Source organism: Lagopus muta, chromosome 5 (assembly GCF_023343835.1).
Source record: "Lagopus muta isolate bLagMut1 chromosome 5, bLagMut1 primary, whole genome shotgun sequence".
Taxonomy (NCBI): Eukaryota; Metazoa; Chordata; class Aves; order Galliformes; family Phasianidae; genus Lagopus; species Lagopus muta.
Genome location: NC_064437.1, coordinates 57,710,848 through 57,722,920, shown reverse-complemented (window position 1 = coordinate 57,722,920; position 12,073 = coordinate 57,710,848). Strand labels below are relative to the sequence as shown.

Here is a 12,073-nt window from a genome sequence, read left to right as displayed (position 1 = left end):
CAAAACGAATCATGATTTATTTAATATATTTGCTTCTACAAGTGTCAGCTCATCAACTTAAAATGTTTCTCCTTTAACTCTATTGAGGCCTGTACAGAAAGTTTTCTTTGAAACGTAGTTTTTGCTCTAAGGCTCAATAATTAGAACAGAATTGAGAACAGTCAAGTTTCTGCTCTACAGGTGCACTTTAGTGGCCCTCAGTTTTATAATTTTATTGTTCATGTTAGAATTAGTGCCGGACATGTGAGAAAATGCCACCTGGTGGGTGAACTCTTTTTATTCTAGTTCCCAAGTCCAGGGTGAGATTATAAAAATCTGTGGATAAATTTGAAGAGAGAAAAGCAATTAGCTAAGGAAGCAAAGATGGAGAAAGGAAAAAAAAAAACAAAACTATGATTTCCTAATTATGCTGTGAACTGTCTCTCTAACAAATCTATAGTCCATCCTTCTGGAGCAAAATTTATACACCAGAGGTGCTTCAGTGATTGCACTTACAGAAAAAGAGTTTACTGGGAGGCATGGACACCAAAGGGTGCCTTGACTCCCCAGACATGCATGTCGAACTAGGATGTGTACTTGTAGCATATCCCACATAAAGTTGGAGAAAGAAAGCAGCAGAGTGCTGCTGTTCTGTGGATCGCAGAGAAATGTCAAAGTAATAGGTGGCATGTCTGAAAAAATGAGAGGAAAGAAGAGAGGAATAAAGGTCCAGGATCATTAACTCAAAGGACACGAATCGCTCACACAGCAGCCACCAGAGAGTGAGTCAGGTCCTCCACTGGTGCACATCAACATAGTCCAAATGACTCCAGTGAATTCACAGAGCACAGGCTTACAGAGCAAGGTAACCCAGTGGAAATGTCAGTAGGCAGACTTTGCATTCAAATAGGGATATCATCATTAGTGATTCACTTATATAGTAGCTGTTACAGACTGTAGGGGACTATGCAGTTAGAAATTGTGCACGAGTACCAATGACTTGGTTTCACTATCAAATTTCAAATTCCTCTGAGACAGAAGGTCCTATGAAATCACAGGAATACACACACATGATGGAGAAGAATGAAACGGTCCCATAAATCAGAAGTTACTCGGGATTTTTAGTGGGCACAATTGCCAAGTTCTCTTCTTTGCTTTCTAACTGTGAAAATGATTCCTGCCACAGATTACCAGCTGAAAATAAATATGCAGCACAGATTCTGATAATCATCAGAGGATTAACAAGATAGATGAATCATCTGCAGGATTTCCACTAGCTGTGGCTGCTCAGGCTTGACTCTGATTACTGTTAGCGTGAGAACAGATTTCACCATTAGGATACAGAAAAATCACAGAATGTTTAAGGTTTCCATCCTAAAGCCTGGGATCCATCCAGTGCTTCTGTGGATCACTGAGGGGACTGAACTGTATCAGGATGCCAGCAAAGCAGCAGCACTGAACACTAGGAAATGTCAGCATGAGTGCCTGGAATAACATCCTGGGCAAAATGTCTCTGGGAATCCACATCAACATGTTGGGTAGCATATCAAAAAGCTGATCCTTCAATATTGCCTTGTTAGCAAATAAGACCAGCTACAAATGCTTCTGACAAAGCTGATCTCATTGCCTACCTTTTCACGCAGCAGCTCTAAAAATGTTTTTTGTTTAAAGAAAAGATTATTTTTAGTGTTTTGGAGACACTAAGAAAAGAAGTTGGTTCCTACAGTTGCTAGCAATGAAACCCCAGGTTACAGCTGATGAATGTTGGGTAACCTTTATTCTTTTTAACCTGGTGAGTGATCAACAGACACTACTTGCTGCTAGCTAAACACAGTTCATCATAAGTTATAACTCCTTGCTGAAAAGCAGCAGCGTTAATTACAAAACAGAGAACTGAAGGTAAAAGGTGGGGAGGTACCATTTAATACAAGGCTGGAAAGCCAGCTTATCTGCCAGCACCACAGCCCTAATTCTATAGTTATTTTCCAACATTTGAAGCTACCACAGATTCCTAAACAACCCAGAGATCTGAATTCCTAACATGCTTTTAAATCCCTCAGCACCCTTGCTAGCCCAGTTTCTACTGTTAGAAGTACTTTGTCCCAGCTGGATTGCTCACCATCCCTACTGTGTGACTGACTGCCAGGACACACCATCTTTCAGGATCTGCATTCACAGAAGAGGATGGCCTGTCCAACACTCTGTATAGGAACGTCTTACCAGGCTCATGCCAGTTAACACTTCTCTCATCTCCCAGGGCATCTGGAGTGAACCATTCCAAGGATCACACTTGTCAAAGCCTGTCCAGATCTCAAGAAAAAAAAAAAGCCAGCCAATGCCTCCTTCCATCACCACCAAGGAATGATAGTATTGCATAATTAAGAATGGTGATTTCATGCCAAAGTGGTGCCTATACCCAGTTATGAAGAGATTGACTCAATTCTATTGTGCCCTTCTTTTGAGAAAAGGATGAAGGAACAGGCTGCGTGATGGCACTAACATGGTACAGAAACACTAGCCCAAGAGCTGCTGAATGAGTGCCTGAAATATTGTTGACATGTAGCATAATGATAAATGAAGTGGTTTCCTTAGTGTTGAGCAGGTCTATCTCAAACAAACGTGTCACTATTACGAAAGTTTTGTAACCCTTTTGGAAGTAGATGCACATTTGTATGGCTGGGAAGCAGAGATCAGGGGATTTATGAGACCTTTTTGTACAGACAGAAACACTCACCACTGGAGTTACTCTGTTTCCTAGGTCACTTCTCAAGTCCCTTATCAGCATACAAAAACCTACCCCATCAGAGTGGAGAGACTCCCATCAAAGCCAACAGACTTTCGATCAGGCCTAGGATTTTAGATTTATACACAAGATGGCAAGTAAATTGTCACAGGGCAGCCTGAGAAAGCCAAAAGTGACCACAGGTGTGGCAGCCACGCTGGGAAATAGATGGAAGAACCAGCACAGCCCAAAACAGAGATGAGATGGATCAGATGGCAAGTGTAGACTCAGTTCCTTGGCAAAACCCAGAGCGAGATCAGTAGCAGGAGCATCCTGAGGAGGGAATGTCGACAATGCAGCATGATTTCCACCTGCCCTGTGGGAGCTCCCTTTGCATAGGAAGGTAATCTCCTCTCCCTGGGCTTCCCATGAGGAGTCTGTCCTGCACCCTTTCAGTGCTCACGACTCAAATGCAGTCAGCTATGGATCTGCTGGAACTCCAGTGGTGCACTGTTATTCTCATCATAATTTTGATTTTTAAGGATTTTTTTTTTCCTTTCATTCATTACATGAAAAAAATTGTGAATCCACAAGGAACTTTTCATCGCTGGCGCTAAAGAGGATGCCCAAAAATGAGATGTTAGATTCTGTATGGCAAAGCACCTAAAATACTTATACAGATCTGACTGTGGTATTCAGTCCCTTTGGTGTGAAATCAGGCTAAATAAACATTTGTGTGTTGACTGCTGCAAAATAATTATACAGACTGCAAGCAACAAAGGGTGTAATAACCTGCTGGAGGTGTAGGAATGGGTAGAGAGCAGAGAGGGGGGTAGTGGAAGGAGGAATGAAGGGAACCTCAAGGTCAAATAAGCAATGGGTCAGGGCACACAAAAAAAAATGTAAACAAGAGAAGTCTTTCAGCATAATTTTGAAAGTAATGGATGACAGAGTCATATTATGCAGGTGTGCAGAAAGCACTTTGCTGCATTATGCCATCTCAAGTTCTTACTCCTATTTCCTTTTGTCAAGAGGTCTTTGATTGAAGACATGATTGTCTTCCAAAGAAAGGATAAAATGTCATGTGAATAGCTCAAGTGATAGACTGCAGTATCTTGGATGTAGCAAGAAAAAGCAATGCTAATGGATTTGTATAGTAAACAATACGGGGCAAGAGGGAGAAACAATCAGGCCTAGCACAAGGATAGAGGAGGCAGTTAGAACTTCCATAGCCTTCCAGATTCCTCCCCCTCCCTCATGGTGGCATGCTGAGTCCCACGTACCTGAACCCGTTTGGTTTTGTTTGTTTTGTTTCCTGATCTGCTAGTTCCTCAACACAGCCTGTTGAAAAGCATCTGACCTCATTCCTCATGTACGATTCACTCCAAACCATTCATAGCAAGCTGGGGCAGAAGTCCAGCGTCCTGATTAGTATGTAAGGTATTTCTTCTGGTCCATATCTGAATGACCCAATCTTCATATGACTCTTGAGTAGTCACATGAAGTAAGCTTTGCTCTTCAAGAGAGCTGCCTCACCTGAAGTATTGTCAATTCAATGGAGATAAGAAACAGAGATAAAGATAAGGACTTGCTAAGCAGACATAAGTAAGTCCTAAATCAATCCCAGGAAGAGAAGAAAAATCCCTTGTCACAAACACCCGTCTGGATTAAACTTAAATGCCAAAAAGAAGTTGCATTGAGAGGAAACAGGAAGCAAGGGAAAAGAACCATGGTTTTCATGACTCGTTTGGTATGCTGTTTCCACAGTTGAATGTGTGTGTCCTGCTCTATTAGAACAATACAATAAGCAGTGACTTCTGCACAGCTGGCAGGTTGGAGATGATGGAACTAGAGCAGCCAGTGCAGCCCTGGATCCATCCAGCCCCAGTCCAGACAATTAAACATGGCCTGGTGGAGAGTTCTAACCAGATGTGCTGCACAGACCAAACTACACCTCTGCAGAGACCCTACTTGCCTTCACTTTGTGGCTTATTCTGGAAGAAAGGTGAACTGTTTTGAGACATTATCTCCCCTTTGGGATCAAGCCCAGACTAACCAACAGTCAGAGCAGGATAATGACCAGACTCAAGGGTTGCACTCAGGTTTCTATCATCAGAACATAACAGAAGGCCTTTCTCAACAGTTGTGAATATTAGATTAAAAAAAAAAAAATACATCCAACTCCCTTTGGCCTTTTGTCTGAGATAAGTTGTAGTATCTGTTTGAGATCTGACACGTGCTGTATCAGGACCAACAGCACTCACTGGTGGGGGCATGTGCTCTGTGATCTGACAGATCCTGCCTGTCTTTAGTTCTTCTGATCCTATGATTTGGCTGCCCTGTGGGTACACTGCACGCTTACCTGAAGATGCACAGAGAGCTGTGGGATGCCATCACACTGTCAAGATGCATCACGAGATAGCAACAGCAGAAGACTTTTTGGGAATGACACCACATCATCATCCACTTCACGCTGATTACTTTGTGGTGTTGTTTCCTGGAGCCATCTCATCCTGTTCAGGAACAGCAGACAGTGTAAAAGAGGTGAGGTATGGCACTAAACATTAAAAATGCTATTATCTAGTTTTCTAGTTATTGAGGGCTTAGAGTGAGCCCCAGGACTTTGAGTGCCTCTTCGATCACTGAGCTGACTCTGAGAGCTCAGGAGGTGGTAGTGGCAGGAACCTTTGTAGATCACTAAATCAAACCAGTAAACAAGATATGTTTCTCCTTAAGATCTGTCTGGAACACATCAATGGGAAAACCTGCTCTGTTAGGGGGTCCTCAGTTGGGGAAGCATATGTTGGAGGTCCGATACAGCTGGTAAACAAAGTATTACTTGGATCTCTTGACAAAGTAAGATGAGAGAGAGAGAGAAAAGAGGAGAGAGAAAAGAGGAGAGAGACTAATTCCTTAAATGAGAAAGGTACAGATTCAGTACATCATTTCAGACTTCTAGGAGTTAATTAGTTACAGGCAAAAAAGATGGTGGTCACTAGAAACGTACAGTTGTACCAATGGTGCAAAAAGGATAGCCCAAGCAAATGACAGATGTGGTTGGCTCAAAAGAGCCAATTAATCACAAATAAATTGAAAAGAAGAAGAAAAAAGACAGAAAAAAATGCAAATGAAGATTAGAGTTACTTTATAATGAATTTCTTGAGCAAGATAATTATGGAATTGCTGTTAAGTTTAATTCACATATAATTTCAATTGAAAAAACATGGTACTTGCTATACTGATAAGGCACAGGATGAATGGGTGAAGAGCTGGCTACTTGGCAGATCTCCAAAAGACAATTGTCAGAGAGTCATCACTGCATGGATTTTTCCTTAACAAAATTTAGCAGACAGAAGGACTGGTCTGCAACTAGCTGATGTTTTCTTTGGTGGATTCAGTTAGTAAACATCATTAGATTCCTGTCTATGAATTAGTTTCAGTAAGAATTATGCCCACATCAGATCATCTCCACAGATTGTTTTTGGAAAACGTTATTGAATCGAAAATGTTTCTGACCTGCTCTCATAACACATTTGGGAAAACAGAGAGGTTGGCAGAGGGATGAAAAAGAGTGCCGCTGATGTGAGGGTGATATCTGAAAATCTTGGAAAGGTGGAGTGAATTAAAAAAGAAGATACCCTGATTCAGCCCAAAGCAAAATTATATAAATGGGAAAATGCGTCCTTCAGAAGTGTCCACCTATCTCTGCTGACTTGTGAGGGAGCCTAGGAAATGCCTAACCCTATTAGATGCCTAACATTTAGCTGCCTAAGAGTTTGGTCAGACTTAGGTTAAGATGCTCCCCACTCTCATAGCAAAGAAGAGAAGGCAGGCTAGAGACTAAACCCTAGGTGGGTGTAAGCCAGACTCTGGAATCCAGTTGTCATGTTAAAGAAAGACATAACAAAATTGGAGAAGACTCAAAAAGAGCCACAAAAATGATTTACTGACTGCAGATAATGTTTGACAGTGATAAACCTAAAGATCTCACACTGTTTAATTTATCAAAAAGAAGATTAAAAGGTTACTTCATTGCAAGAATTATCTCATAGGAACGCCATGTACTGAAATGCTCTTTAATCTAGCCAGAATGGCACAAATATTTAGCATTGAAGGTGATTAGCCACTAGAACGAAGCATCAAGGGAAGAGGTGGAATTTCTCTCTCCTGATGTCTTCAAATCGGGTCTGAATGCTTTTCTGGCAGCTGTGCTTTAATCAAACAAAAGCTATGCTTTAGTCAAATGCAAGTTACCGGGCTGAATACAGGGAAAGTTGGACAAAAAAAGGATGCACTCCTGGCCTCAAAAATCTACAAATCTGTGAATGCCAGCTGTAATTTGAATGTACTTGCAAAAATCAAAGTGTTCAAAGTGTTCTCTGCTTTAAGGGATAAGAATCCCAGGAGAGTAGGCAGGGACGTGTTCCGAGTGCTTACAAACAGCAACAAGTGCTTTAAAAAATTGGCTTATTGTCCAAAACTTACCACTGACTGCCTCCATGGCTTGGGAACGACCACTGCTTCAAACTGGGCTGTGTGAAAAGAGACACATCAGAACTGCGATAGGCAGCGAGCAGGCATGGATCACTCTGGGTTCAGAGGGATTTGTGTGCACTTACTGTCCATGGATGTGAATTTACACATCCCCTAATGAAAGGGGAACACTTTGGGAGTGACTTCCATAGCATCTGAAAGACTCATGGGAAAGCCAGCCTCACTTTTTGCTCCTAGATCAGAGCCAAGTCTTCACCATTCCTGTTTTTGGCATCACCTTTCTTTGTTTCTGTTCTCTCAGCTGTAAAATAATCACATTTCCTGAACTGGACAACTGAAAGGATTAACATTAGAGTACTAGTTTTCAACCCAGGGGTCTGCAGACCTCTGGGGGCTCTGTGGTCTACTTCTAAGGTGTCTGTGAGAGGTGGCGAAGGAAAACAAACCCATTTATGCTGTGCAGCGCTTCGAGAATGTGCATTTCAAAAGGGACACGCTCCTCTGCAAAACACACCACGGCTCACAAATCAAAAAAGGTGAAAAAAGCAGAAAGTGAGAGGCAGCCTGTAAGTGACCGCTGCTTTGCAGCTGCTTCCCCTGCCAGCCGGGGCTCGCTGAGCCTTGCTAGATGAACCTCACGCCTCAGCCCCACAGCCTGCTTTGCAGTCGGTGGGCTGATGCCCCCAGCGCCTCCTCTCCCATCACCACCAGAGCAGTGCTGAAGGGCTGCAAGATACGATCTCACCTGGAGCGTTCCCATCTCCCGGCTGCTCTCTGCCTGCAGCCCAGCACCGCGCTCCGTGCTGACAGCTTTTTGATTTTCCCCTCTGCGGGGTGGGCAGACGCAACCACGTTAAGGATCGCTTCTCATCTTTGTCTCCAGCCTCTGTCGCTTTCACCTATTCCCACGAGTTTGGAGCTTTTTTTTCCTCCTTTCCCTCCTTGCTTGTCAAACAAGTTTTTCTCCCTGAACTCCCCGGCTCCCAGCCGTGACACAGGCACAGAAATACTATTCCCAAGGTGAAAGTTTACCAGCTTGAATAACAATGTCAGCTGCTCTCTTGGCAACAAGTTCCACCTCGGATGCACAAGGGGTGAGAGTAGAAGCCAGCATCCTAGTGGGGCATGCTGCAGGCTGGGCTGGTACCCAAATGCTGTGCTCTGACAGTGCCTGCGTGCAGGTGGCCTTGAGCTGCAGCTCCATGGGATAAAAGGACTGGGAGAAGGAGCTGGACACGGAGGCTCTGCCCTACACAGCTTGTTCAGACTGCAGTCAAATAGAAAAGGGATGTGTAATAAAGGGAAGGCATCTGAACAGCATCATGTGTGGCCCTGCTAATCATTACCTTTGCAGTGGGCGTCAGAACGTGCCATTCATTTACAGCTGGAGAAAGGCTTCTCTGCTATCCATGCATTCTAAAGCATTTAGGGCCATTTCTTCTACAGTGCTGATTTTTTTTTTTTTTTCCTCATCATTGCTAAACATCCTTTTAGAATCAGACTAATGACACATATTTACAGGAAACATTCATCTCACTTTTTAATCTTGGAATCCTAGTTCTCCTTTAATCTTAACACTCCAGCTTTGTATTTGAGCTCTGCATTTGCATACAGAGTTTAAGCAAACAGCCAAGGTATCAAATAACAAAGCACAGAAGCTCTAAGAACTGTAATACTAAATAAGAAACATATATCATAATATCCAGGCTTGACACTGGGCATTTTGAAATGCCACGCAGGTAAAGGAGAATTCAAAACACTGTTTCATCGACACCTGACTCCAGATTCTTTTATCAGGCTGACATTATCAACAACCTAATAAAAGTATTTCGCTTTTTATTTATTTAGATACATTATTTATTATTTTATCATTAAAGGGCTATATTGTTTAAAGCAAGCTGTAATCACAGAAAGCTTTGTACTGGCTTTTTTTAAAGCACTGGTAACTATGAGGTGTGCATGTAGCCAGTACGATCATGGACCTGATTTTCGTATTTACTGTGTATGTATATAGCTACACACATCCCAGATCTGTTATTGGCATTAAAAAAAAAAAAAAAAATCAAACATTTCTGAGGATAGTTATGTGATGGCACGCTGTAAGAGAAACAAACCTGTCGACAAAGCACGAATTACATATCTGAACCAAATCGAAGGCGTCTCCTTTTAAGGCAGTTCAAAATTGCAGAACGAATAACAGAAGAGCCGAGTGCCAGGAATGACTGAAATCGCACATATTGCAGAGCACTCAGCGGGGTAGGAAGGTGGATTTGAGGCTTTTTTGGCTCTGCAGCCCCCTGCTGGTAGAGGATCCCTGCCCTGCAGTGGGACATCACAGCCCATGGCCCACTTATGGCCGTGCCCCATGTTGCCTCCCTCAGCCTGCTCTGACACCTGTTAAGGGAAGGAAGAGTTAAACCACAGTAATTTTCTTTTCCTCTCCACTTCCTATCACTGCTGAAATTACTGGAGCTTTCTACATCTGGTTCAGTTCATTGCAAATGATTCAGGTTCTCTTCTTCCCCCTCCCTTGGGAGCACCTTTCCTGAGCCTTGCTGCGGAGGCTGACCCTGGTGCCAGCAGGATGGAGCCCCAGGAAGTCCCAACAGCCTCATCCCGACTGCGAATCCCCAGCTGGGTTTTGAATGCATTGCATCAGAGAGCAGTAGGTCACCACATTAATCAGGAACTCTGAAATCCTGTGAGACACCTTGTTGGGAACGGTTCTGGCTGCTCTTAAACATAATTTAAAAGACATTGGGGTTATTTTAAGGCTTTTCCTTTCCTTCAGCCCTATCTCTATGTAAATGTTCCCTTCCCCTTCTCACTGCCGACTGCTTCTAACAGGCATATTATTTTGCTTCTCTGGCCTACTTTGTTTCAGACAAAGTTTTGACTATCCAAGTTCTTTTTTATTCCATTTTACATATTTAATGCTATGTTGTAAAACGTCCTTCCTCTTGAGCAGTAATAAAAACCTTTTTTTCCCCCCCTCCCCTCTTCAGATTTCTTTTATAACACATTCAGCATTTTCTGGGACATAATTAAAACATCAAACAGTTTTCCTGCTGGTTATGCTAAAATCTGAATGCTCGAGTCTGCTGGCATTATTGAAAATTAAAATGTACTATTCTAGAGTGTATTTAGGATGCCCTTAAATAACTATCAAAAATGGTTTTGTTCTTCTTTATATGAAGACCGACACCATCATGCTAAAATACCTGCATTAAATAATGTCTCTAATTGGTAGCATGAGGATACTTTTAAAAAGTATAAAATTCACTATTTTTCCTAGGCTAATCTGTCTAATTTTCCCATACAACGTTATCCCCGAGGAAAAATATAGACAGAAAAACCATTACCAATACATGAAGTTCAGTGGTTTTCTCTCTTTAGATGTAATTGCTATCAAGCAGGCTGGCAGCCGGGTAATTTTAGTTCAAATGAGTACATAGCCTGCAAAAAGGACAAATCAAACTTTGTAGGTCTGAAATTAGATCCCAGTGTGGGATTGTTCTAACTGAGCGTACATCAGGTTCATAAAATACATTTGCCAGAATGAAAAGTCCCTAAAAATCCAAGGGCAGCAGTGAGCTGGAAGGGGGAAAGGTTTTGCCTTGCTGCAAAGCCTCCTTCCTCCTCCCTTAACCATAAGGGCTTCAAATTACCTTTTTAATCTGTCACAAAGTGTTCAATCCCGCTCTCATTCAAGGCAGTGGAAAACCCCCCACAGCACTCCAAATCCTTGTTTCAGGGTAATTAGTTCCTCCAGTCCACAATTAGGGAGGAGCTGAGAAAGAAAGAACCAGTTTCCTTAGGAAGCCAGGTGGGACAGCTTTACCAGCATTAGGCACCTGAGGATCTGGGTACAGAGTCCCAACAGCACTCACAGGTGAGCTAGCTGGGATAGCAGAGCCTTCAGATGTCAATTTTAATCATCCTGTAAATAGCCCTGTCGTGGAATTAACACCCAGTAATGGTTTGGGTTCCTGTAGAAATTTCTTCATCCCAGATAATCCTACAAATTAAGATCATACTTATGCTTATACCTGACCTGCCTATTTTCTTGCTCCATTTTGGTCAACAAAGTGTGTCCAGCTTTATAACTGCAAATTGTCAGCGAGGCAGGGTTTGGCTTTTTCCTCTTTATCAAAGGATAGCACCAAATGGGACATGTCAGAGAGGGTCCTTTTAAGAAAAGAAAAAAAAAAAAAAGAGAATCTTTACTGTTCTGCAACTCCTAGGAGCACACCTGGGATTTGCAGAAACAAGATGGAAACATAAATGTATGTTCCAGGTTGATGAAGTTTCTCAAACAATCTCTGATGGCCATTTTAAGTTTCAAGTGCCCTTCCCCTCAAGTTTCTTTAATCTAAAAATTAGGGTACCTTATGTCAGTCTGTGGGCTATATATACATATATTCAAGTATAATATTTTGATTTACTGTAGATGCTTATGTAAATTCTAACCAATTCCCAGAAAGGTCAGCTAAGAAAAATATGACATGAGCATTCTCAGAATAGTAGGCAGAAATGTGACTGAAAATCAGAGGATATACAGAGGTCCTTTCCCGAAAAACAGCCCAAAGGTTATAGGCAGTTCTATCTCTGAGGAAGGGCAGTTGGATCAGATTTTCTCACGCCTGCTCTCTGCTTCCCACTAAGCATGGACAAACCATTTTCTTAAAGGTTAAAGAGTCTGCATAACCTCATCTGTGCAGTGTGTCTGCTCTCTGACCTCAGCTTTCATCCTTGTCCAAAGTGTTACTACAGCGATAATAATAATAACAAAACGCCCCAAATGCAGAAGATTGCTGAACACATTTCTTAAGCCAAAGACTTCTGTCTCACTATAATATGCTGAAGTAAAAACATATC

General features: G+C 42.3%; 1 long non-coding RNA gene across 1 annotated transcript; it reads right to left on the bottom strand.

Moving 5' to 3' along the window:
- Positions 1–8,659: 8,659 nt before the first annotated feature.
- Positions 8,660–11,046, bottom strand: LOC125693710 (uncharacterized). The gene is made up of 3 exons (XR_007377213.1): positions 10,864–11,046; positions 10,558–10,651; positions 8,660–9,589 (listed from the first exon to the last, which is right to left on the bottom strand). It is a non-coding gene; the product is annotated as an uncharacterized LOC125693710 (long non-coding RNA).
- Between the last annotated feature and the right edge of the window lie 1,027 nt (positions 11,047–12,073).